The following is a 21,975-nucleotide window of genomic DNA, read 5'->3' on the forward strand; positions in this document are numbered from 1 at the left end:
ACGCACGCAACCTGGGCTTCATCCTAGACTCCTCCCTCACCATGACCAGACAAGTCAACGCCGTCTCCTCGTCATGCTTCAACATCCTACGCATGCTACGGAAGATCTTCCGGTGGATCCCCACCGAAACCAGGAAGACGGTCACCCAGGCCCTCGTCACCAGCCGTCTGGACTACGGCAACACCCTCTACGCCGGAACCACCACCAAACTTCAGAAAAGGCTCCAGCGCATTCAGAACGCCTCTGCACGACTCATCCTGGACACCCCCCGACACAGCCACATCTCCGGACACCTGAGACCTGCACTGGCTCCCCGTCAGCAAAAAGAATCACGTTCCGACTCCTCACCCACGCACACAAAGCTCTCCACAACCAAGGCCCAAGATACCTCAACGACCGCGTGACCTTCTACGCTCCCTCCCGCCAGCTACGCTCCACCAGCCACGCCCTCGCCGCCGTTCCCCGCATCCAAAGAGCCACCATGGGAGGAAGATCCTTCTCCTACCTGGCTGCCAAGACGTGGAACTCCCTCCCCATCCACCTCCGCCTGACCGAAGACCACCTCTCCTTCAGGAAGCAACTCAAGACCTGGCTTTTCGAGCAGTAGCGGACCCCCTCCCCCAAGCGCCTTGAGACCCTCTGGGTGAGTAGCGCGCTATACAAATGCTTGATTGATTGATCAATCAACACTCATTTGTGAAAGGCACCACTGAGGTTTTGAACATCCTGGATGGTATGATTTTCGACCATGAACGAGAATTTCTCATAACTATCAATATAGAGTCACTCTATACTTGTATTCCCCAGGACGCCACGCTTGTGGCAGCAGCGCGTGCACTGGGGGAACAAGAATGGTTTTATGATGTACCTCAATCTTTTGTGATGCAGTGTGTTGAGCTAGCCGTCACTAGAAATTATTTTAGTTACAAAGACCAACTATATCTTCAAACAACAAGGACATCTATGGGTGCCACTATGGCACCCAGTCTGGCATGTATCTATGTCGGACAGTTCAAAGAGCACATCGTCTATCAAACCACCAATCCCTTCCAGAGGAATGTACGCCTCTGGAGGAGATATATAGACGACGTGCTCTGCGTTTGGACTGGTACTGAGGAAGTTTTACTGCAATTCTCTGATTGGCTGAATCTGCAAGATGTCAGTTTAAAATGTACTTGGTCTTACAGTAAGGACACAGCGATTTATTTGGATTTGGTAATTGGAGTGAAAGATGGTGTGATCACTACTTCAGTGCACCAGAAGCCCACTGATAGAAATTCCCTCCATCTTTATGATTCGTATCACCAGAGGGCTCTACGGGATAATCTTCCCGTAGGCCAGTTCTTGCGGTATAGGAGAAATTGTTCTACGAGTAAGATGTACATGGAACAATCTCAGGTGCTAACAAGGAAGTTAGAACAAAGGAATTATCCCTCGAGACTAATTTAACAAGCTAAAAAATGTGCCCTTAACACTCCACGTAGTGTCCTTCTGGAGAGCAATGTAAAAGAGAAAGATGACTGTGTCCCAGTTGTTATGACCTATGAACCTTTGTCTACAAGAATTAGACAGTCGATTCGCAAACACTGGCCTTTGCTATAATGTAAAGATTTTGTCATGCCCCCCGAGGTTTGCATTTAAGAGATCGGGCAACCTTAAAGACAAATTAGTACACACCAGGGGACGGTCTGTAATAAAAACTAATGAGACGACCATTCCTAAGGGACATTTCCCTTGTGGGACATGTTCTGTGTGTCCTTTGACTATGAAGACCACAAGTGTAACCCTACAATCAGGCAGGGAGTGGTTCTTGAACCACTTCAGCAACTGTAATACTACTAATGTGGTTTACAGATTGCATTGTGAGTGTGGTCTGCAATATATAGGGTTGCCGTCAAGAAAAGTCAAAACCAGAATACAAGAACACCTCAGTACTATTAGATCTGGGAAGTTGACAACGAAACTGGTCCCGCATTGCCATACAACAAAACACCGTTTTACCTGGTTAGTTTTAGAAAAAGTAGTGGGGATTGCGCAAAATGCAGAAAAGATTCTACTTTCAAAAGAAGCGAGGTGGATTTATCAGGAAAAAAGCGACCAGCAGGGTCTGAACGAGATTATTGAATGGAACAGGATAGGTTGCGACGCCGTAACATGAGATGAGAAAGGGGGAAACAAGGGAACCCTACTCACAGCGGAACCAGGGCAATATCTTTATCCAAAGAACAATGGTTCCTGTGGCATATTTATTTAACACAATATTTAATATAACAGCTTAGATAAGCACTATTAAATTGTAACAGAAAAGGGTCTGGCAAAGAAAGAAGCACACATATATACCAATTTTTTAAGAAATTATTCTTTGTATTTCAACTTTCAGACACTCAGTCTAATAGTTATAACAGCGACATATTTACAAAAAATTGTGCAATGTGTCCCCAGTGGTTTGTGAACAAAAAACAGAACATAAAATAATAAGTGATCTGTACAACTTTGTTATTATGAATATTTACAAAGGGAAAATGACCAAGCGCAATAATAAAGCAATTCTTAACAGTGACTATCTACAATCATAGAACACTGTGCTTGAAAAGGTTCATTCCCTATGGCGTCTGTAACATGAGATGAAGCGGCAGCCCCAATGCCTGCATAGCTTCCGGCTGTTCCTTGGTTATAATAGGTTGGGTATTAGTTCCACACTAGGAAATTGGCTGTGGCACATGCCCATCATATATAATTGGAGAACAAACAATGACCTTTGAAAATAAATGAATTTGTGGTCTCTATATCTGCATATATTTTCATCTATGTACTTAGAAGTGGCTTGTGTTTTTCCTCATAGAGACAAAGGGATAGGTCGTGTGCCAATAAAGTTACATTACTTTGAATTTTACCTATCTGAAAGAGTATACTGCTTTTTTCGTTTTTTTCATTTCTTTGATGGGTAGAGACAGAACATAATCTATATGCTAGGGCAGGTATTCCGCTCTTATAACAATTAAGGAGCTTGCCATTAATAGTCAAAAAACCGTAACTCAATGTGACACGATATTTTAGAAATTGGATGAAACTCAGTTTCATTGATCAAATATATTATAAATAGATTGTTTTCCCAGATATAAGGAAACATTTATAATCCTGGAAATAAAAAAATAACTACATCCTGATCGTTCTTTTGGAATTAGTAAACTGATCGGGTTGTCATCGTTTCCCCGAGCCAAAATGGCGGCCGTATTAGACGCTGTCCAGGTTGGTCACATGATCATGATTGCGTCTCAGAGCAACTTCGCCATTAAAAACTGACGAGCACGTCATCTAGTTACGGGAGGAGACACTGTGCCCACGGAAGCCCAAACTGGTGAGGAGGAATAGAGGGGCGGGGAATATGCGAGTTGCCTTGATATCTGTGTTGTATTAATGCGATCTGATGTACAGGCCTGTGGTTTTTTTATTCGTGTCAATATTATGAAAGAAGTGTTTGTACAGAGTGAGTGTTGCTACAGGTATAATGACATCAAGGACTGAGCACACTCTTTGTGATGAATGACTCGCGTTTTTGGCGCATTTTAATAACGATATATGCTCGTATCTGTAATGAAACCAAAGAGGTTGGTGCAAGTAGAATCAGATCGGCAGAGATTTTTCCAATGATTTTAAGTGTGTTACACAAGTAGGAGATCGCAAGTTAGACGTTAAGGAGATTTTTCAATTTGTACATACATATAGCGCAGTATAGATGGTCTTTCCCCTTCTTTGAAAATATAGGGATTTTACAATACAGTACATATGTCTTTTCCTTTTGTGACATGCAGATTGATACTACGATCACAGGGCCATTTGGAAAGAAGGGCTCACACAAGGAGCTTGGATTATCTAATAAGTGCCTCATAGGCTGGTATGAGAGACCAAAGCTTAATGAGGGTAATTACAAAATCTGGTCCTTCAGTATTTTGTTTTTAATCGGTGAATACATTGGGAGCAGACAGGCAGATTCTTTGATGACCTGATGTTGTGTTTGCTTCTTCCACTTGACAGTCTTTCTTGAATGATGTGTCCAACTACGGTGCTGTGACGAGCTGTCTAGCCCGAAGAATTTGCCGGAAGTCGTAGGCAATGAAACATGTTGGCATGTGATATGGGTATGCATGACTTGCAACCTGCACACATTTTTAATTTGACAGTTCACTCCAAGTGAATAATAAAGTTATCGTGTGAAAGGCGTGCCTGCCAATTTTAACTATTTCTTCACTAGTACAGAGTGTACTTATCGGTCACTCGGCTGCACCTAAACGTTTCTTTGTTGTTTTTCTGGACACTTTTTTGTTTTAGACAAAGTGACTACCAAGGATGAGAGCAGTGGGCTTATCTGGTGAGTACCTGCCAGTTACCCCTTTGGTGGTTCGCCCGTGCGTGGTCACTTTGTTTTCTCCACATTTTTTCACACATGTTTTCACTGAGATTTGGTGTGTGCTGCTCATTTAGAAGCGGTTTGGGAGATTGAAAAGATATAAAAATCGTCATCATTTGTTTTCGTTCGGAAAGACTGTCAGTGGAATGGAGTTTTTTAAAACTTTTTTAAAAACGTTTTTCGCATGGAAGTGTGGTAATTAACCAGAAGTAAGAAAAAGGGTTTTTGCAGAAAATTGAAAGTCTTGTGATGCACACACATCGTTGAGTAGAAAACCAAAGCGATCTACACCCGATTTCCTTTGCTTTGGAGAACGTTTTTTTTTTATTAATGTGATTTAGGAGTGGAAGGCAACTTGTACTTCTCCTTTGTACCCTCTAGGCTCCTTTGTGTAGATACACTTTTGAATAAAACCTTTAAAAATTACCTAAAACACTCATTGACCGAATTTAAACTGAAAGTAATGATGACCATTAACTTAATTTAATTTAGCATCCATTCAAAAACGTCAGCAAAGCTCTATCACCTAGAAGAAGACAAGTTGGCACGGACCTGGAGCCCATCCTTTTAAGGCGCAGGTTGAACTGTGCTGAAGAGCATAATTTGGTCTCTTTCCGCACTATCAACTACAATACCGTGGATGCTCCACAACACTACGCCGTTCAACGTCCCGCCACTCTACGACACTCCTCTTCAGTCTATGACATCGCACACATTAACTTTTAGCCATGCTGGTATACAACATGGCTAAATCATATTGGCAAAGCCAACAGCTTTTGCATAGGCGTGACCTATTGGCTATGCCAATACTTGTTACTTCAACAGAATGGCTGCAAGGCAGCCAGGAAAGGACAGAAGACTTTTCAGATAACTGGGAAGTGGAAAACTGGAGTATAAACTGCCTTCCGCAAAATACTCCCAATCCTAACCAGGGGTCTCCCAGCCTCACTGCAGGCTGACTGGTCCAAAGTGAGGTATGGGGACATTTTCTTTCAATTTTAGTGCTTTGAAGCAGGAAGGCTAACAGTAGAGTAAAGGGACAGGAGAAAGCTCTACAAATCTGATCCAGTGGTTCACAATCTTAGTTTGTGGCTAGATGGAATGCCAGTAGAGTTGTGTTCCCACAATGCATGTACTTGGACAATCTAATGCATCACACTGTGGGCTAAGTGCCAGTGTGAAGCCTGAAAATGTTATTGGGCTTCCTGGGGGCTTCATCATGAATAGGAGACAGTTTACTTTTTCAAATACTGCGCCTGAGCCACTAGTAAGAATGAATACAAACAGAAATGAAGAGTAGCTCAGAAGAGGTCTATGCCTCCTGATGTACTGAAGAATTCCTGCCTCCCAAATGATACGTGGAGAAAACTCTTCAACTCTTGGAAATTATGCATTTTCTTCACATCTGGTAGTGCCAGCTCCTGCTGATCTGTAGGGCTGAAAGAGTCTAGGCCTTGCCATAAAAATCTACATGCTTCTGTGGAACTCTCCACTTGCTGCCTCCCTGGACAGATTTCACCGGACAAGTCAAAATAGGCTATTTCTCCAACTTGCCTCAGTTGAAATTACCTCTTTGATTCTAGGGCGTAGAAGTATTTAGACAAAGCTGCTGGGGGTCATGCACAGTAAAGCAAAGCCTCCTGCAAGTGGAAACCATGAACAGGAGTCCTGCGAGTCAATCTCCCGGACAGTGAAATATCTCCAGGGGGGTGAAATTGCCCTCAAGAAGGCATCAGACCAGCCCGAACAAAATCATCCCCTCGAAAAGATCACCTCGTCAAGAAAAGGATGCGACACACTTGCCCACTAATCACATCAGCGAAATCAACTAAAACCTTCGAACACCTTGGGGTGGAACTCAATACAATATCCCACATCGGAATCCGGGATTGCGAAAAGAACTAGTCACAAATGGCCACCAACACGTATTTGCACAAGCATTTTTGTTCCGGATCAGCTTATGGCTCCCAGCTGGAGTACGCACACCAGTCACAAACTGAAAGGCTCCTCCATGCTCTCGTACAGCTTTTGCACAAAGAAATTTAGAAAAATGGAATCTTGCATTTCGCACTATAAATGAGTCTCTGAAAACAATGCTGGGTCTGCACAAAGATTTGGCCCTAGCGACAATAAATAACAAAACCTTCTCTTTTCGCATCATCTAGGGGCATAATAAAAACAGCAAAACAAATAGGTCGTAACAGGCCTCTAACCTTTCTCTGCCTAAGCACCTTTGTTGCACAGACACTTTTTGCAGTGGCCCAGACTATGGCTCCTAGCAGGGACCAGCCAGCCAAAAACTCATGCATCCCCTCCATGTCACATCTCCGCCTTTTCAAAACAAAAGACCAAGCACAAGCACTAAAGGCAAACCCAGCCTTGTACTTTATAACGAAATGAGACACATCTACTAAGTAGCTATTTTAAGCTGGTTTTATTCAGAAATCAAAAGTCAGACCGCACAGGTAAAGCCTGCCAGTAACAACATACTGCAGAATTTTAACCCCTTGCGTGCGGGGCGTATTCCCCGCCTGTGCTGACTCCGCCTTGCGCGGGCGGAGTCATGACGGAACGGTTCCGTCATCAGCACAGCTCAACCGACGCTGATGACGGAACCGTTCTGTCATCAGCACGCAAGGGGTTAAGAAATCCAACAGACTATACTCAAAAATTAGAAGACTAGGACTTTAAACGCTCCAGACTTCTCCAGGAACAAGGACCTTTGTCTGGGATCAGATCACAGCATCCATCCAGAGTGCATATCCCACATGTGAGCCTTAACAGCCTGAGGTTTCTATTTAACCGGCTTTGCCCCCTTGCAATTATGATTTTAAAACCCAAAGTCTCGTCAGACATACCCGGATTTATTCCTCTCAATGCTTTTTCCACTTGCATTTTGCACACTGTAAGGATTTTAATTATTTGAACAATAAAGATTTAATTCTTTCAAGTCCGGCAAGTCAGTACTTTTATTTTCGGCCTTTTCTTTATGGTTTTTCAGCAATACCTTGTAGGAAATACTTCCGACAAAGCGAGATTTAACTGCAATGAGAAGATTTCCAAGAGGATGGCATTGAACCACTATGAAAAATGTACAATTGGGTTGGCTATTGTTTTTTTAGAACGTTTGATCCTTTTAAGAGCATCTCTCTATTATTGCCATTACATTATTCCACACTATCAATTTAAACTAGCACTGGCATAGCCAATAGGTCTCGCTTTTGGGACCTTATAAGTATTTAGTTATGCAGCACAATATCCTTGGTGCAACAACATCAACTGTTGCATGGCTAAACACTTATAAGTTCCCAAAGGTGAGACCTATTGGCTATGCCAAGGCTTGTTTTTCAAAGTGACGGTTTTCAAAATGAACATAGAAACTGTCATTCCTCCTACCAATCTGGAAACAAGTTAATACTGAAAAAAGAGGCGAGACAGTTATCATGAGTAACCCTCTGGATGGTCTGGGTTGTTATTAAAGGTGGACAACATTTTATTTTAATAAATAAAAAACACACAAGAACCATTTTATACAGCGTACATCCCGACCACATGTATTTCAAGATGCTCGTATATGACAAAATGAAAAAAAGGAGGCAAAGTGAAATTAGACAATTGCCTAAGATCGTGCAATTTGGTCAAGTAGGGAAGCCATGATTAATCCCAGGTTTTGTGGTTTCACATTGTACAATTCCAATTCATTCCAGTTCAATAATTAAGTTACTTCTGTTTTACGCTTGACTCTCCCAAGGTAGTGATAGAAAGCAGAGAAGGCTTACCCCAAGGTGCAGAAGAGGGATTGTGACTCAGATACAGCATAACAAAATGTTCCACTGCCACTTGCTGGTATCAATGCGGCCCTTGGGTAAACCACAGCTCATACTTTGTGGCCCCAGGGAAAAATGTCGCGAGTACCCTTGGTGTAGTTCATCCAAAACAGGGTTTTTATTTGTATTCTGAGACTTGAAGTTCTGGTTTTATGGATTTATTGGGACTACAATTCCTCTCAGCAGTACCTGGACTTGAGCTATTCATCTATGGAACTGAATAACCTGAACGCTGGTCACTGGCACAATCCTGGACCCGTTGGCACCTCGAGCACAACTCTAGTCTATATGAAAATCCCCCCTTTGCAGGAAACATTTACCAACATTTGATAACCACCACCTGGGAATAAATTAGCACAACACTAAAATTTACACATTAGTGCCTAGGAGTGTTAAGGATTTTATGACCTTCAGTCAACAGTTCGATTCCGGGAAATATCAGTTCGGTAGATAAATGGAGTACATTAAATTGGGCAACAGGCACAACTGGTATTTACAGCGCCTAGAGACAGTATTTACTTGTGTATGAAGCTCTAAATTAAAATGAGTTATAAATATGTTGGATAGGACTCATCTGAACCCACCAGTGCTGCACGAATGGACGCACTACACTGTTTTCACCATGAGCTGAACTAAGTTTCCAATTTAGTCTTATTTTCTGAAGTTCACATACACAGCTGCTCCCCGAGTGGGTGAGACTAGCTCATTCGAACTTGGAAAAAGCTTTTCTCGCTGTAAAATGTCAACCGATCAGCTTTGTCAATTCATCAATGCAGAAACAGTGTCCTGGAAGCGAGTTTTCAGGGCAAATGAACCACTGCATTCCATGGCGTTTTCCTTCCAGAAATGAGCACAGATAGACATTGTTTAAGGCGTTTTATGTGGTTTCATAATTACTGTTTAGAGGGTTACGTATTCCCTTGAAAAGATGTATGCAATACTGTGGTTTTTCAAACTAATATGTGGTGCAAGGAATTTTATATTTCAGGTTAGGTTCTGAGGCTCTCTGTTTACATGGAGGAATAGCTCAAGTCCAGATATTTTCCGTTGCATGCTGGGAGGAATTGTAGTCCTGTGGTCCATACTACCAGAACTCCAGATCCCAGAATACGAATTAAATGTCTGCATTGGATGACCAACACACGCAAGGAAGTGAGAAAGGCAGAGCTCTGGTGTCGCCGTGCGCCCCAAACCCCTCCCAGCCGGGCAAGGCCGTCCCCCAGTCTGCTTTTCACCTATCGATGCTGTCTGTGTTTTCAGAGTCCTTGTAATTAAAACGCCTTTCAAAATGAGGTCGTTACTTGGAGGAGCAGGAGGGGGTGAGGCAGGACATAGGTTAATACAATGACAATGTAAAATTAAATATGCCACTGTAAAAAGGATAAAAAATAATAATTGAAGAAACAACTTGCGAGGTGCCGCGGTTTAATAACTGTTTTCTTTTAGGCCCCCCAAGACATCATAAAAGGGCGAGAGGCGCAGCTCCTGCATAATGAGGCGTGCTAAACTCAAAAGGCATGAGGGAGGGGCGGGAATATGAGATGCTGGGACCTGCCAATGGAAGGTAGGAGAAAGGTGGGGTGGGGTGGGGGGGGGGGGGGGACTCAGATCTGTCCAATTAATTGAGGTTAGCCCCACAGGGCCCGTTAAAGGCAGTATCTGCGCACATGACAACCCCTGGAAAACACATTTCGACCCATTGTTCTAACCGCACTCGTAGCTGTTTGGGGTAAATCAAATGTGCACCTTTCGGGGGCATTCTGTTAACCTCGCCACAGAGGGAATCTAATAACCCCCAGATAGACTGCATCAAGTCTGTTTCTAGGTTATCAAGCCAGAGTCAAGATATAATAACCCTGTCAGTGTCATCAGCCCTGTGCTGCCGCGGTCCAAGGACCCGCCACCGAAAGCAAGGTTTGTATTTAGTGCGATTCATTCATCATACGCTACAGTGATCGGGCTGCATCGGATGTTGCACGCAGAAAACCGGAAGCACAGTATTTATTCTAGGTTTATATATAAACACAAAATGAGCTGACAATAGTGTACAAATAGATACTGTTGTGTAGCTGATGTGGACACTGCTATGGACTGCACTGATCGGGTTTGGAGACCGACCTTATGGCACCGTGCACTCCCGCAAGGAAAATCGCCAGACGTGCACGCGTTGCCATTGCAAGCAATGCTACGCGTGCACGTTTTTGCCCCCAAAGCTGTGCCGACGGCATTAGGTCTCTCCTATGCAGCGCATGCGCGCTGCGTAGGCGAGACATAAAAAGGAGGTGCAGTCTATAAACACAGAGTGGGCTCCAGGTGAGATTTGGGTGCACTGATAAAAAAACTAGTCGTGCAACAGAGATGCTGCTAACTGCAGATATGACTGAACCATCTCTGGAGTACTGGCCATCAGAAGCCAGTGAACAGTAATACCCGAAACCCTAAGATGGGTCATTACAACTGGCATCACCTTTGTGAACTTTTGTGGTGCTGATGTCAGACCGAAACAAGGAACTCAAATCAGCAGGGAGCCTAGCCCACAGTAAATGGCAAGGACTTCAGGATAGGTATATGGAAATATGTTTTGTTTAAGTCGAGTGACACCATCTAGTCTCCGAGATGGAGTGCTAGCAGAATCTGTGCAAGGGACAGCTTCTTAAACTTCTTTGCGGAAAAGGAGTGTCATGGCCAGAGGTCCAGGATTGGACGAAGACCTCCGTCCTCCTTCGGGACAAGAACGTTTTGAAAATAGCATTCTTAACCAATCTCCAGCTTTGACACGAACTCCAAAACTTTCTGTAGCAAGGCTGCCACTTCTTGATGTAGGAGGAGGTATTCCTGTGAAAGTCTTGATGAGAGGGGGCGGGGAGGGGAGGGGAGTATCCAGAGAGGACACTGAAGTGGATAATTCCCATTTCCTACAATTTGTAGGATCTGGTCTGAAGTTATAGCCTTCCAGGCCTGTGGAAAAAGTGAAACCCGTCTCGATTTATTCTCAAAATAGACAGACAAGGGAGACCTAGAGTTGCCTACCCGAGGTGACAGAGGGGGTGACTGCCTGCAGCACTGGATATCCTCTATCTTTTTCATGGCCCCTGTACTGAAGTTAGGAGAGAGTTATTGGGCAATGTCTTACCGACGCTGGTGAGGCTGAGGACTCTTTAAAACCAGAAAACTTAATCTTTGAAAGTCTCTCTTTGTAAACTAACTTCGGCAGAAATTGCTTCAAAATGGCTGAGTCAGTTGTCCATGGCTGAGTCAGTTGTCTATTAGAATAAAATCAAAGTTGAAATCCATCAAATGAAAATCAATCATCAGAAGAGAATCCAGAAGTTCTCAGTCAGGCATATATTCGGACCATGATTGCTGCCCGGTCAGCCCTGGCGACTGAATTGACACAATCCGGGTCAGATTGAATCACTTGTCTAAATGCCACATAGCCATATGTAATAAGGTAATGAAAGTGGATCTGAAGTTCCTGGAAAGGGTTAGGGATTAGTGCCTGCCATATTCCACACAGAGTGCATACAAAGCCCCCACGTGGCATTCAAAAGGTCCAAGACTTTCTTTGCACAGGCCTCCATTTTTTTGTATTCCCTATCCGCTGGAGCAGTAGGGGAATTCCCAGAAAACAGACTAAACGAGTCTTTAGTAAGGGGCCACCCAGGGCTGTCTATCTGGGAAGTAGATCTATTGACAGCAGTGGTTGAGGATGTGGTCCACCCATTCAGCACACGGAATAGGCCATCCTCATTCAACTGAAGAAATGGCTGAGAAGTGTGGGAAGAGGCATGCTGGACATCCATGAGTATATCAGATTTAGCTTCCACAGTAGGTAAAGGTAATTTCAGGAGGCCTGCCGGCTTCCTCATTAGTGAATGATAGGAGGTAGCTCCCAGAATAAGGGGTAAGTTGGGTCAAAAAATTCAAACTCTAGGTAGGTGTTAATGTTACTAGCCTTGGTCGGACCCTGAAGGTTTTTCAATGGTTCGAGGATACTCCTGTTCTGGGTCAGTACCAAAGAGAATATACAAAGACATGCCAGTTTTTCTTCCAACAGGTGTGGCGCCTTCCTTCGAGATCTATGTACAGGTGTTTTGGAGCAAGTGTCTGAGCCGATGGAGTCAAGGCTGTGACTGGAGTCGGCTGTACCAAAGGAGGCGGCCATGGTGGACTCAGCTTTGAGACCAACATTGACACTGATGGTGTTTTCTGAAATGGAAGAAAATGGGCGAAAGGAGTCGAGAAAGAATCCAAATGGTATCCTCAAAGGTCCCAAGGGGATTGAAGGTGCACCAGAGGGGCACCATCGGATGTCTGAAAACCTTGAATATGGTGTTGCTGTACACTGCCTATCGAAACCAGGAGTTGGCAAGACCAGGTACAGCTGTGGAGCTCATGCAGGGTGCGGCTGCACTGGGATCTCCAATAATGCTGGTTCTTGGTGCAAAGGATCCACAACCAACTCCGACATGGAGTCTAAGTGTGGCCCTTTGACTTACCATGCTTGTGCTTGCTGCTGTGCCTTTTCTTCTTGTAGCTCTTGAGGCCATAAACTCAGATCTAGACCCCTTTAAAGGTTTTCTGCATCGTCTAAGTCATCATCTGGGATATTTGGCTCTGGCCATAAAGAGCTTGGCTTCCTGCTCTTGCATGGCTTTTGGGTGCATTCTCTGACACATCACACTAGGCTTAAGAGTTGTAACTGGCACCCAGGCACCAGAGACAAACAGTGTGGGAGTAGGTGATCAACATTTGTCCCTCACAGTCATGACAATGTCCCCTCTTAAATGGTCAGAGTTTAAACCTTATTGTGCTAAATGCGCTAATGTTCTGAGGAGAATCAAGCTCCTGAACTGAGTCGAAAAGCACAGAAAAAAGGGAGCGGATGTCAGCCCAACACTGGGGGTGCTCAATGGGGTTGGCAATGCCACTGGCACATCAAAGCAGCAAAATGAGGCAGCAGCACCCCCTACCATCAGGGAAGAGTGCATTTTAGGAATATGCAAGTGCTACTGTTTTTATCTGAACTGCTTAAGTTCATCTTATTAGCACTATGGTAGAACTGAGTCTAATATTTGCTATATTAGTACTTGTGATCTTGTTCATATGCTCCTGTCTCCTGACTGTTGCAGCACATATGTTTTACAAAAGACTGACGCTGGACCAATACATTTTCTGAGAGCAAGCAAGCACAAGTGACTGAGCAAAAAGTACTGTTTTTCACAATCCCTGAGGAATCAGCGTTGTCATGTTCAGTGGTTGCCAGACACTACATACACCTCTGTAAGATACAGGGGGTGGTTGTGGCTCTGTGATGCTAGCTGGTCTAACGGCGGACATATCCTCTGGGGATGTCCAGAAGCATTTGGTGCACCAAGCCCTCCGTTTAGGTAATCCAAAACATGCTGGTCCTGGGGATTCCTAGGAACTGCACAACACATCTTTCTTTCCCCCTCTTGGCACGTCCCAGGAAGAGGAGAAGCTAAACCGTCTGATCCCTAGGTAGGCAGTCTCCAGCAATGTGGAATGTATGAGGGTGGAGGGCCATCTTTTCATAGGTTTCACTTGGGTTAAGAAAGGCAATGTGATTAAATGCACTACTTTTATTGGGGTTAGCCTTCGCAATAAGATCTGTTACACCTAGGACTACAAAGACCCTCTGGTTTGTATTTGTGCAAACTCTTTGATGATTGTGGTATCTTCTGCTCCCACCAGTTAAGTCTAGATGACAGGTATTTGCTAGGCAGCCTCTTGCCTCTTGGTCTTTTCTACAAATATTTGGTAAACGTTGCTATATGGGAGCTTAGGCGCGGAGCTGTACTTTCCTAGGCCTTATTAATGGATTTTCTCTACTCCTTTCTGTTGCCTCCCATTCATTATTGCTTTGGGACTTTCCTTAATCTGTGTGAAGAAGTATCCTTCATAAAAAAGTTGCCTACCTAGGGTTGCAATATTTCTGGTAGATGCTATATATTCCCAGATTCCCCATTGCCCTCCCTCCCCTCCTTCTGAGATTGCGCCAAAAGTATTGAAATCCTAGCCATGTTGCTCGTGTTACTCTGATTTGTTATCTGCTGCTGTTAAGCTACATTTGTTCCTCTCTTCATGCCTTGGTGATTCTTTGGGGGGGGGGGGGGGGGGTGAGGGTAAGGAACCCTCTTGGGCAGGCAGACCTGCTATTGTAGTTGTGTGGTGCTACCAGGTGGTACTGGAGAGTTATGGCTGATGGCAAAGGTTCCTGGATCCATACTTGCATCTGTGGAATATTTGTAAGATGAGGAATATGTTGGAAGATTCAGTATCCACTAGAAATATTGTTACCTAAGAAAAGAAAGGTTTTTTTGTAATTCAATTCTGGTCCATTTAGTCCATCTATTTTCCTTCTTACGGATATAAACACCTATCCAAAAATACAACATTTCTCAATGTAATATTACTTCTTGCTGAATAAATAAACAATTAGAATGCTGATTATTTGGAACAGTGGTGAATCTAGAGTAGATGCCTGCAGGTCACCAGCTAAAGATAAGGTATTTGTGGGAGTGGTGCAACCCAAGAACAAGGACTATGCCTGATCTGCATGATAGGATGAGAATCAGGAGAGTGAACTGCCCGTGATAGCCGAGAAACAGGAGAGTGAACTGCCCGTGATAGCCAAGATTTACAAAGTTGCTAGGTACCGTACGTGAGGTTCTGTTTTGAGACCGCCATTTTGTTTATCCATTGCGCGGTCCAGTTTATTTGGCAACACAATGATGCAGCATCTCGGACGTCCGCCTCCATATTTAATCACGCAGCATCCAGCGATCGAATAAGATGCGATCCCTGTAGGTGAAACTATACAGGTTGGCATGCAGAAGTAGAACTTTGGAGTGGTAAGTGCGGCCTTATTGTTATTTTTATGGCCGGATCCTTTGGTAAACTCAACAATGATTTCCAGGCCTTTCTGATTACATTTATTCTCCGCAGAGTGTGACTACAAGTTCCCCTCTCCCCCAGAGGTACCATGAGGCAGTGCCCAGTTGTCTTATAAGGATGTGGTGTATTTACTCGAGTGCTTTTCTCCTTGTGTTAAGATAATTTTACGTACCATTCAGACATAACCATTTGGTACACAGATTGATTGGCTCATTTAAGGTGTTTCCCCTAGAAACCGTACTAGAAACTTAACTGCACGTTTCTAGGCCTAGGAGTGCACATGTAAGAATATCGCTATAGTTTAAATCAAAGGAAGGTTTGTCCGCGCAGCAACTGGGCTGTTTTTTAACTCTCCACAGTTAGAAACAAGGAGACCTTGTAGAAAAACAGGCTCATCATTTCTCTTACCTTCCCCTTTTTAAGCCTGCCCTCTAGGGGGGTCAGATTAAATGTCACACCCACGAGCCAGATATTATGAAACTTCACCCTACACTTAAACGTCCCCATTCCTATTTCTTAAACATGGTCTTTATCGTTATACAGAAATGGCTCGTCGGTCGCAGCAGCTTGTCGCCTTGTTTCGCATCGGAACGGGATGGACCCGATGATTAAGCATGCCTTCAAGGTATAACCCTGGTGGGTGAGGGTTTTACAAGAAAGTTTTCCTCCAGTGGAGGGTCAACCTTCACCTGAACATAGCAAGGTTCCATTTTTGTGAAGTAAGATTTAATGTGGAGTATGAACCTAGCATTTACTCTCACTCCCTCTTGTTTTTGGTCTATGGGCAACATGACAGCCATGTATTACATACAGAAGTCAGAAGGCACTCTCTCTTCAACTCTATTAGCTCACTCCATCTAGCACTGGGCTCTACACCACAGGATCCACCTGCTGGCGGGTTACCATATGGGACTGGACAATGACTTTGCTGACCTTCTCCAAAGGTTGCAGCAAGAAGTGCACGTGTGGGAACTCCACCCAGGAGTACTCTTCCATACATTTTAGCACTGGGTTTTTCCGAACGTGGACCTCTTCGCTGTAGCAGAAAATACAAAATGCTCAAACTTTGCCTTCAGGTTACTACAGCCCTTGTGCAATGCACTATGGATGAACTGGTCAGGGATATTTGCCTACGTTTTTCACCTCTCCCCCTCATTCAGTTTGTAGATCAGAAGCTGCTGGACATCTTTCTCACTCTCTTCCTGGTCGTTCCCACTTGGGCAGACAACCCTAGTTCACCACTCATCCAACTTTCAGTGGTTCCTCATGAGATGCTCCCCAACAGACTGGACCTTTTCACGCAGAACCATAGAGAAATCAGGCACCCGACCAAAAGAGTCTCAACCTTGCGATCCAGCACCTACGTCCTAGAGTTTGGTTACCATAATATTACTCCTAAATGTATGAACCTTCTTAAGGAAGCACTGCAATCCACAACCTGTGCATGCAATGATGCCAAATGGAAACGTTTTGTCTGCTAGTGCGTTTCAAACCAAAGTGACACGCTAGGAGCCACTGTTCAAAAAGTACTTACTACACCTCCAAACTTGTGGTCTAGCCTGCACCTCCATTCGGCTACACTTCTATGCAGTAGCCGCTTATCTTCAGAGTAGACAACATGTCTCTCGCCAGGATTTCAGTCACTAAAGCGGTTGTGGCGGGACGCAAAAGAAACATTCTTCCCAGAGTGCCTTTGGCTGTGGTGTGGAATCTTAACATCGTCCTCATCAGACTTATGGGTCCCTCATTTGAGCCCCTCCAGTCATGCCCTTTACAATTTTTCTCTTCGATGTAGCTTTCCTAGTAGCCATCACAGCACTAAGGCGAGTTAGTAAGCTCCAGCCCTTAACCTTGGGAGAGCCTTTCTTTCAGGGTCATAGAAATAGGGTGGTGCTTCGAAAAACGTCTTCCTAAGGTGGTCTCTTTTCCACCCTAACCAGTCTATAGAACTCCCAGTTTTCTTTCCACACCCTTTACTCAGTTGCAGAAAAGGCCCTTCATACCTTGGACGTCAAAGGAGCCCTAATGTACTATGTGGGCAGAACAAAGGCTTTCTGAAAAACCAAGCAAGTCATAGTTACTTTTTCTGAACCACATAAAGGGAAGGCCTTACCAAAATCAGGCATAACCAGGTGGATAGTTAAATACTTTCAAACCGGTTACAAAAAAGCTAAACGTTTTGTCTGATAATCTTAGGACACACTCTACAAGAAAGAAGGGAGCTCCGTGGACTTTCTTGGGAACATCCCATCAGTGGACATTTGTAAAGCTGCTACTTATTCCACACCAAACACTTTCACGAAGCACAACTATGTAGATGTATTAGCCTGCCAGCAAGCAGATGTTGGTCAGGTTGTACTTCATACACTCTTTTGGTCTTCTGCAACATCACAGGCTAGCCACTGCTTAGGGGAGGACTGCTTTGCAGACACTGCACAACATCTATTGCCACACTTGCCTCGAATGGAAAATTTGACACTGTACATATCTGCTTGTGGCATGTAGTGCTGTACATATGTGCCTACCCTTGTCTCCGGATGCTTGTGGCTGTTGCAGTTACTATTCTTTCTTACTCCTCTTGCATGATCATCATTGGGTCTCTCTCCTGTATTGCTTTACTACAATCTCATCCTCACATGCCATGCGGAAATCATTGAAGCCGCAGACCATGCGCATTTCAAGCAAGAGGTGGAATCTCAACACTTTAGGACTCATTAAGAATTCTTTGATAAACAACTTGGGTTCAACACTAAATGGCACGAGTATGCACCTCCTGTGAATCTACAGCACTACATGCCATGAACAGATGCTAACAGGATAACGTTTTCCACAAGGGATGTCAGACCGCTGCGAGTCAAAATTTCAGCATGCAGGACCCTGTGTCAGCTTGGAAGGAATTCTCCTCTAATTTGTAGGAAGGAAAGAGGGTCATATATGCTAACGTGGTCACTCGAGGATTTCTTCTAGAATCAATATGTTTCAAAAACACTCACAATGGTTTTGAAAACAACCCTGAATGTTTTCCAAACAAATACGATCATGCACAGCAGGCTGTTGGCCAAGGATGAAAAAAAAGTGGTGACCCTTATACAGAATATTTATGCCGTGCCTGAGGACATGTTTATGTACATCAGGTACAGGGATTATGATAGAATACCAAGAGCCTGGTGTCAAAGAGACAGGAGCAAGCTACTAGGTAAAAGGTCCTGTTTCAGAACCATCGCCGTGCGGATGGGATAGTGTATGTAAAACAGGGTATACATGACAGGACTGTCCTAAAGGACATGACAGATGAAAGGGGACTTGATTGGCCCATGTGGAATGAAGACAACATTTGAGAGCAAAGATGGTCATGTGCCTAAAACCAGCTTGCCTACACATAACTTTTTTTTATTGAAGACTGATCCACAGGGACTTTAACTAGCCAGCTATATCGGCCAAAGAATGAGAAATCAGAAGAACAATTTTGAGCATCAGAGGGCAAAAATAACTATCAGATCAAACATTGATGACATGACAATGCCAAAACAAAATTTAAGACCCACTGTAAAACAAAAGGCTTGGTCAGAAATACATATAGAAAATACCCTACAATAACTGCACAGCTGGATGCAATCTCAATTAAGGAGACTGGTCAAGAAAATCTAAGAATGCAGATCACCAGTCAAATATCTTTTCAAGTCCGATACCTTAAAGGCTAGCTATGAAAGGGAAAGTGCAAAGCATAGATCAGATAGCAAGCCTTGAAGAAGTCTGAGCATGCAGACTCACATAAAGAAGCACATTTAATCCAAGGGCCCATATAGACTAGCTTGATAGCTTGATTCTGGCAGTTAGATGGCACTCACTACCAATGGCGACAGGCAGGAGGCCCCTAATGGGCTACAAAGTAGCCCATTAGGGGCTACTTTGTTTAGGTTCTAGCAGGTTCACCTGTTAGAACCTAAACAGGTCGTGAAGAATCTGGGTATTCAATTTGATCACGACCTGTCACTTAAACAACATATCAGCTACATCTCCGGGATATGCTTCCACACCATTGGCTTGCTCCGCAAAATCTTCCCACTCCTACCTAATTCAACAAGGAAAATTCTCGTTCAAGCTCTTATCCTGAGTCGGATCGATTATTGCAACGGTCTGCTACTCTCTGTCAACGAAGGAGTGCTAGATAAACTACAGGTTATTCAGAACACGGCAGTTCGCCTTGTTCTGAATGCCCCCCCGAGAACTGCCTCCAAACCCCTCCTTGAACAATTGCACTGGCTCCCAGTCAGACAAAGGGCAAAATTTAAAATATGCTGCCTAATTCATAAGTGTCTGAATGGACAAGGACCCGTCTATCTGGAAAGGAGATTTGTCCCTTATGTTCCAGCACGATCCCTCAGATCAAGCAACAATCTCCTCCTTGTGGTCCTCCATGTCAAAAGAGCCAGACATGGAGGTAGAGCTCTGTCCACCATGGGGCCAAAGATGTGGAACAAATTACCTCTGGCTCTACGGTTATGCAAAGAGCACCTTACTTTCCGCAAACAGTTAAAAACTATCCTGTTCAAAAATGAAATCTAAATCCCATCCCTCTGTACATCAGCTGTTTACCGGTCAAAAAGCGCAGAGATACTCCTGGCAGAGTGATTCAAGCGCTATATAAACTCACAAATAAATAAATAGGAATTTGAAGATTAGGATTGAGAAATCTACCATTATGCGTGAAAGCAGATCTACTTTGTGAGAGAGGAGGGCTGAACAATGAGCTCCAAGAGAACAGCGTACTAAATTCTCCTCACATAATCAAGGCTGAGGGAGAATTAGTTGGGTTTCTTCCTACCAGTGAAAGCAGAGAAATTAGACTGAACTCAAAGAGTGGGCTCTGAGACCGGATGAATAAGAAGAGGTTCCCCTAGGGATCCATCAGATGTGCACTGTGTTGTTTCAATGTAGCCACAAGAGAAAATTCTCTAATGGCCAGCCAATCAGTCTTTAAGTCTGAAAACCTGGCTATGGGTTTGCCAACCCGAAAAGGACAGAGTAAATTAAAAAAAATTATAATGGGATACTTTAATCATGATTACTTTTTATTTGAGCCGTCCTTAAAGCAAGTTTGTGGACTAATAGTCCAAATCTCTCTAACTATTTAGGCACTTGAAACTCACCCCACAAACATTTTTAAATGTTTTTTTTTTAAAGACTTCTAAACTGCTTTACACCAAAGCAAACACAGGGCTCTCTACTTGCCCACACCCGCCCTGACCCCAACTCCACCTCCTGATGGTTGTGAACAAAACTTACCATGTCAACCAGAAATCAAATTAACCTTTTTTGTTTTTTAAAGAAACATTTTGTGCAGATTCATTGAACAGTTCTTACGTTATTAACAAAATAAAAACTGCCCCTTCAATGGAAAACCTGACCGTACTATAGTTACTGAGTCACTTTGCATGCTTATGTATATATGAAACAAACAAGAGTAGAAGTATGTACAATGTTTGGTCAAGCTATGGAAATAGTTTAGGTCCTTAGTTTAAAGAGGTGGGTTTTGATATTTCAAATTCCATTAATGTTGGTCTGGCTCTGAAATTCGGTTGTAATTAGGTAAAAATTGTAAGTTCAAGAAGGTAGATGGACTGAAATATGAACAGTGAGAAGGGAAATTTTGCTACTTCAGAAAAGCTGACTGGCTGGTCTTGAATTATGTGAATGGTTTTTATGTGAGTGGTTTTTATCAAGATGAAGTATCTGAACCGTATAGTATGGATTTTGCATAAATGGAACTGAAGACCAACATTAGAGGTTGGTAAAAACCCCATGTTAATAACATCATAATGTTCCTTCTATCGCTTTTGCTGTTGACACTCAATTAATTTCCTTACTCTCCATTAGTCTCATGCCAGCTCAAGTAAGAAGTGTACTTTCACTTTATACTGGATGTCCTCACGCGGCCTAAAGTTTATTCATAATGAGACCAGGGTAACCAATTTCCATTCATCCAGTTCTCTAAAACTCATACTTTCAACATCTCCGCTCACTCAATTCACCCTTCAATTCCAGTTTCAATATTGGGGTCAATTTTGAAAAGGGAATAAGGATTCAATCTTTCCTTACCTCATTCACTGCCTTTTACCCCCAAGAGATAGGAGCGTCCACCTATGAAATTATGGAGGGTACAAAGGAGGGGCTGTTAGAAGATTCAAAGCATGCCTAGATTTGCGATTTGGAAATCCATGTGCTCAAACATGTTGACACTCCGATAGTGGTAGGATAGCAACAGTCTTCCTACCACTGGGGATGCATGCCCCAAGATATTTCTTGGAGCAACTTCCATCCCTGAAGAGGAAGTCGGGTTGTCTCTCTGATGTTTTAATAGACCCAGCAGAAGAAGACTTCAGATTTTGGCTATAGACCAAAATGTGTGCCTCCTACCAGAGGTTTGAGATTTTCCTTTTCAGAGCTGCCTGATAGATTTAAAAATAAAAAATCGTGTGAAAAATAACCTTGCTTTGTGATGCTCAAATTAAAACATTCAAAGGTGTGGCTATTACCCAAATCGTGAGGTGCTTATATTTTTTTTTTAAAGTGTTCAAAATATGAGAAGCAGCAGAGAAGTGGGTACTTGTGTGTGGCCGAAAGGCACAGAAGGTGGGTGTGGAAATTGATGCTGTGTAAATCATGGAGCGGTGTGCACACACATGGGAAATTTGCACCGAAAAATGTTTACTATTTTAATATTTGTTGAAGCCCTTACTGTTCATCCCTGCCAACAAAGGCAAATTACAGCCAGTTGAGGCAGACGGTTACAATACTCTTTATTATCAAGCCTTAACATTT

At 43.5% G+C, this 21,975-nt stretch overlaps 1 protein-coding gene and 1 non-coding gene across 2 annotated transcripts in view; one reads left to right on the forward strand and one right to left on the reverse strand.

Moving 5' to 3' along the window:
- LOC147724598 (eukaryotic translation initiation factor 3 subunit H-like) overlaps positions 1–21,975 on the reverse strand; it is a 504,872-nt gene that overhangs the window by 352,520 nt on the left and 130,377 nt on the right. The window lies entirely within an intron of this gene.
- LOC147724599 (small nucleolar RNA Z168/Z174) lies at positions 15,752–15,833 on the forward strand. The gene has a single exon (XR_015295398.1). It is a non-coding gene; the product is annotated as a small nucleolar RNA Z168/Z174 (small nucleolar RNA).

The sequence above is a fragment of the Lissotriton vulgaris genome, chromosome 4_1, assembly GCF_964263255.1.
Source record: "Lissotriton vulgaris chromosome 4_1, aLisVul1.2, whole genome shotgun sequence".
NCBI classification, from domain to species: domain Eukaryota; kingdom Metazoa; phylum Chordata; class Amphibia; order Caudata; family Salamandridae; genus Lissotriton; species Lissotriton vulgaris.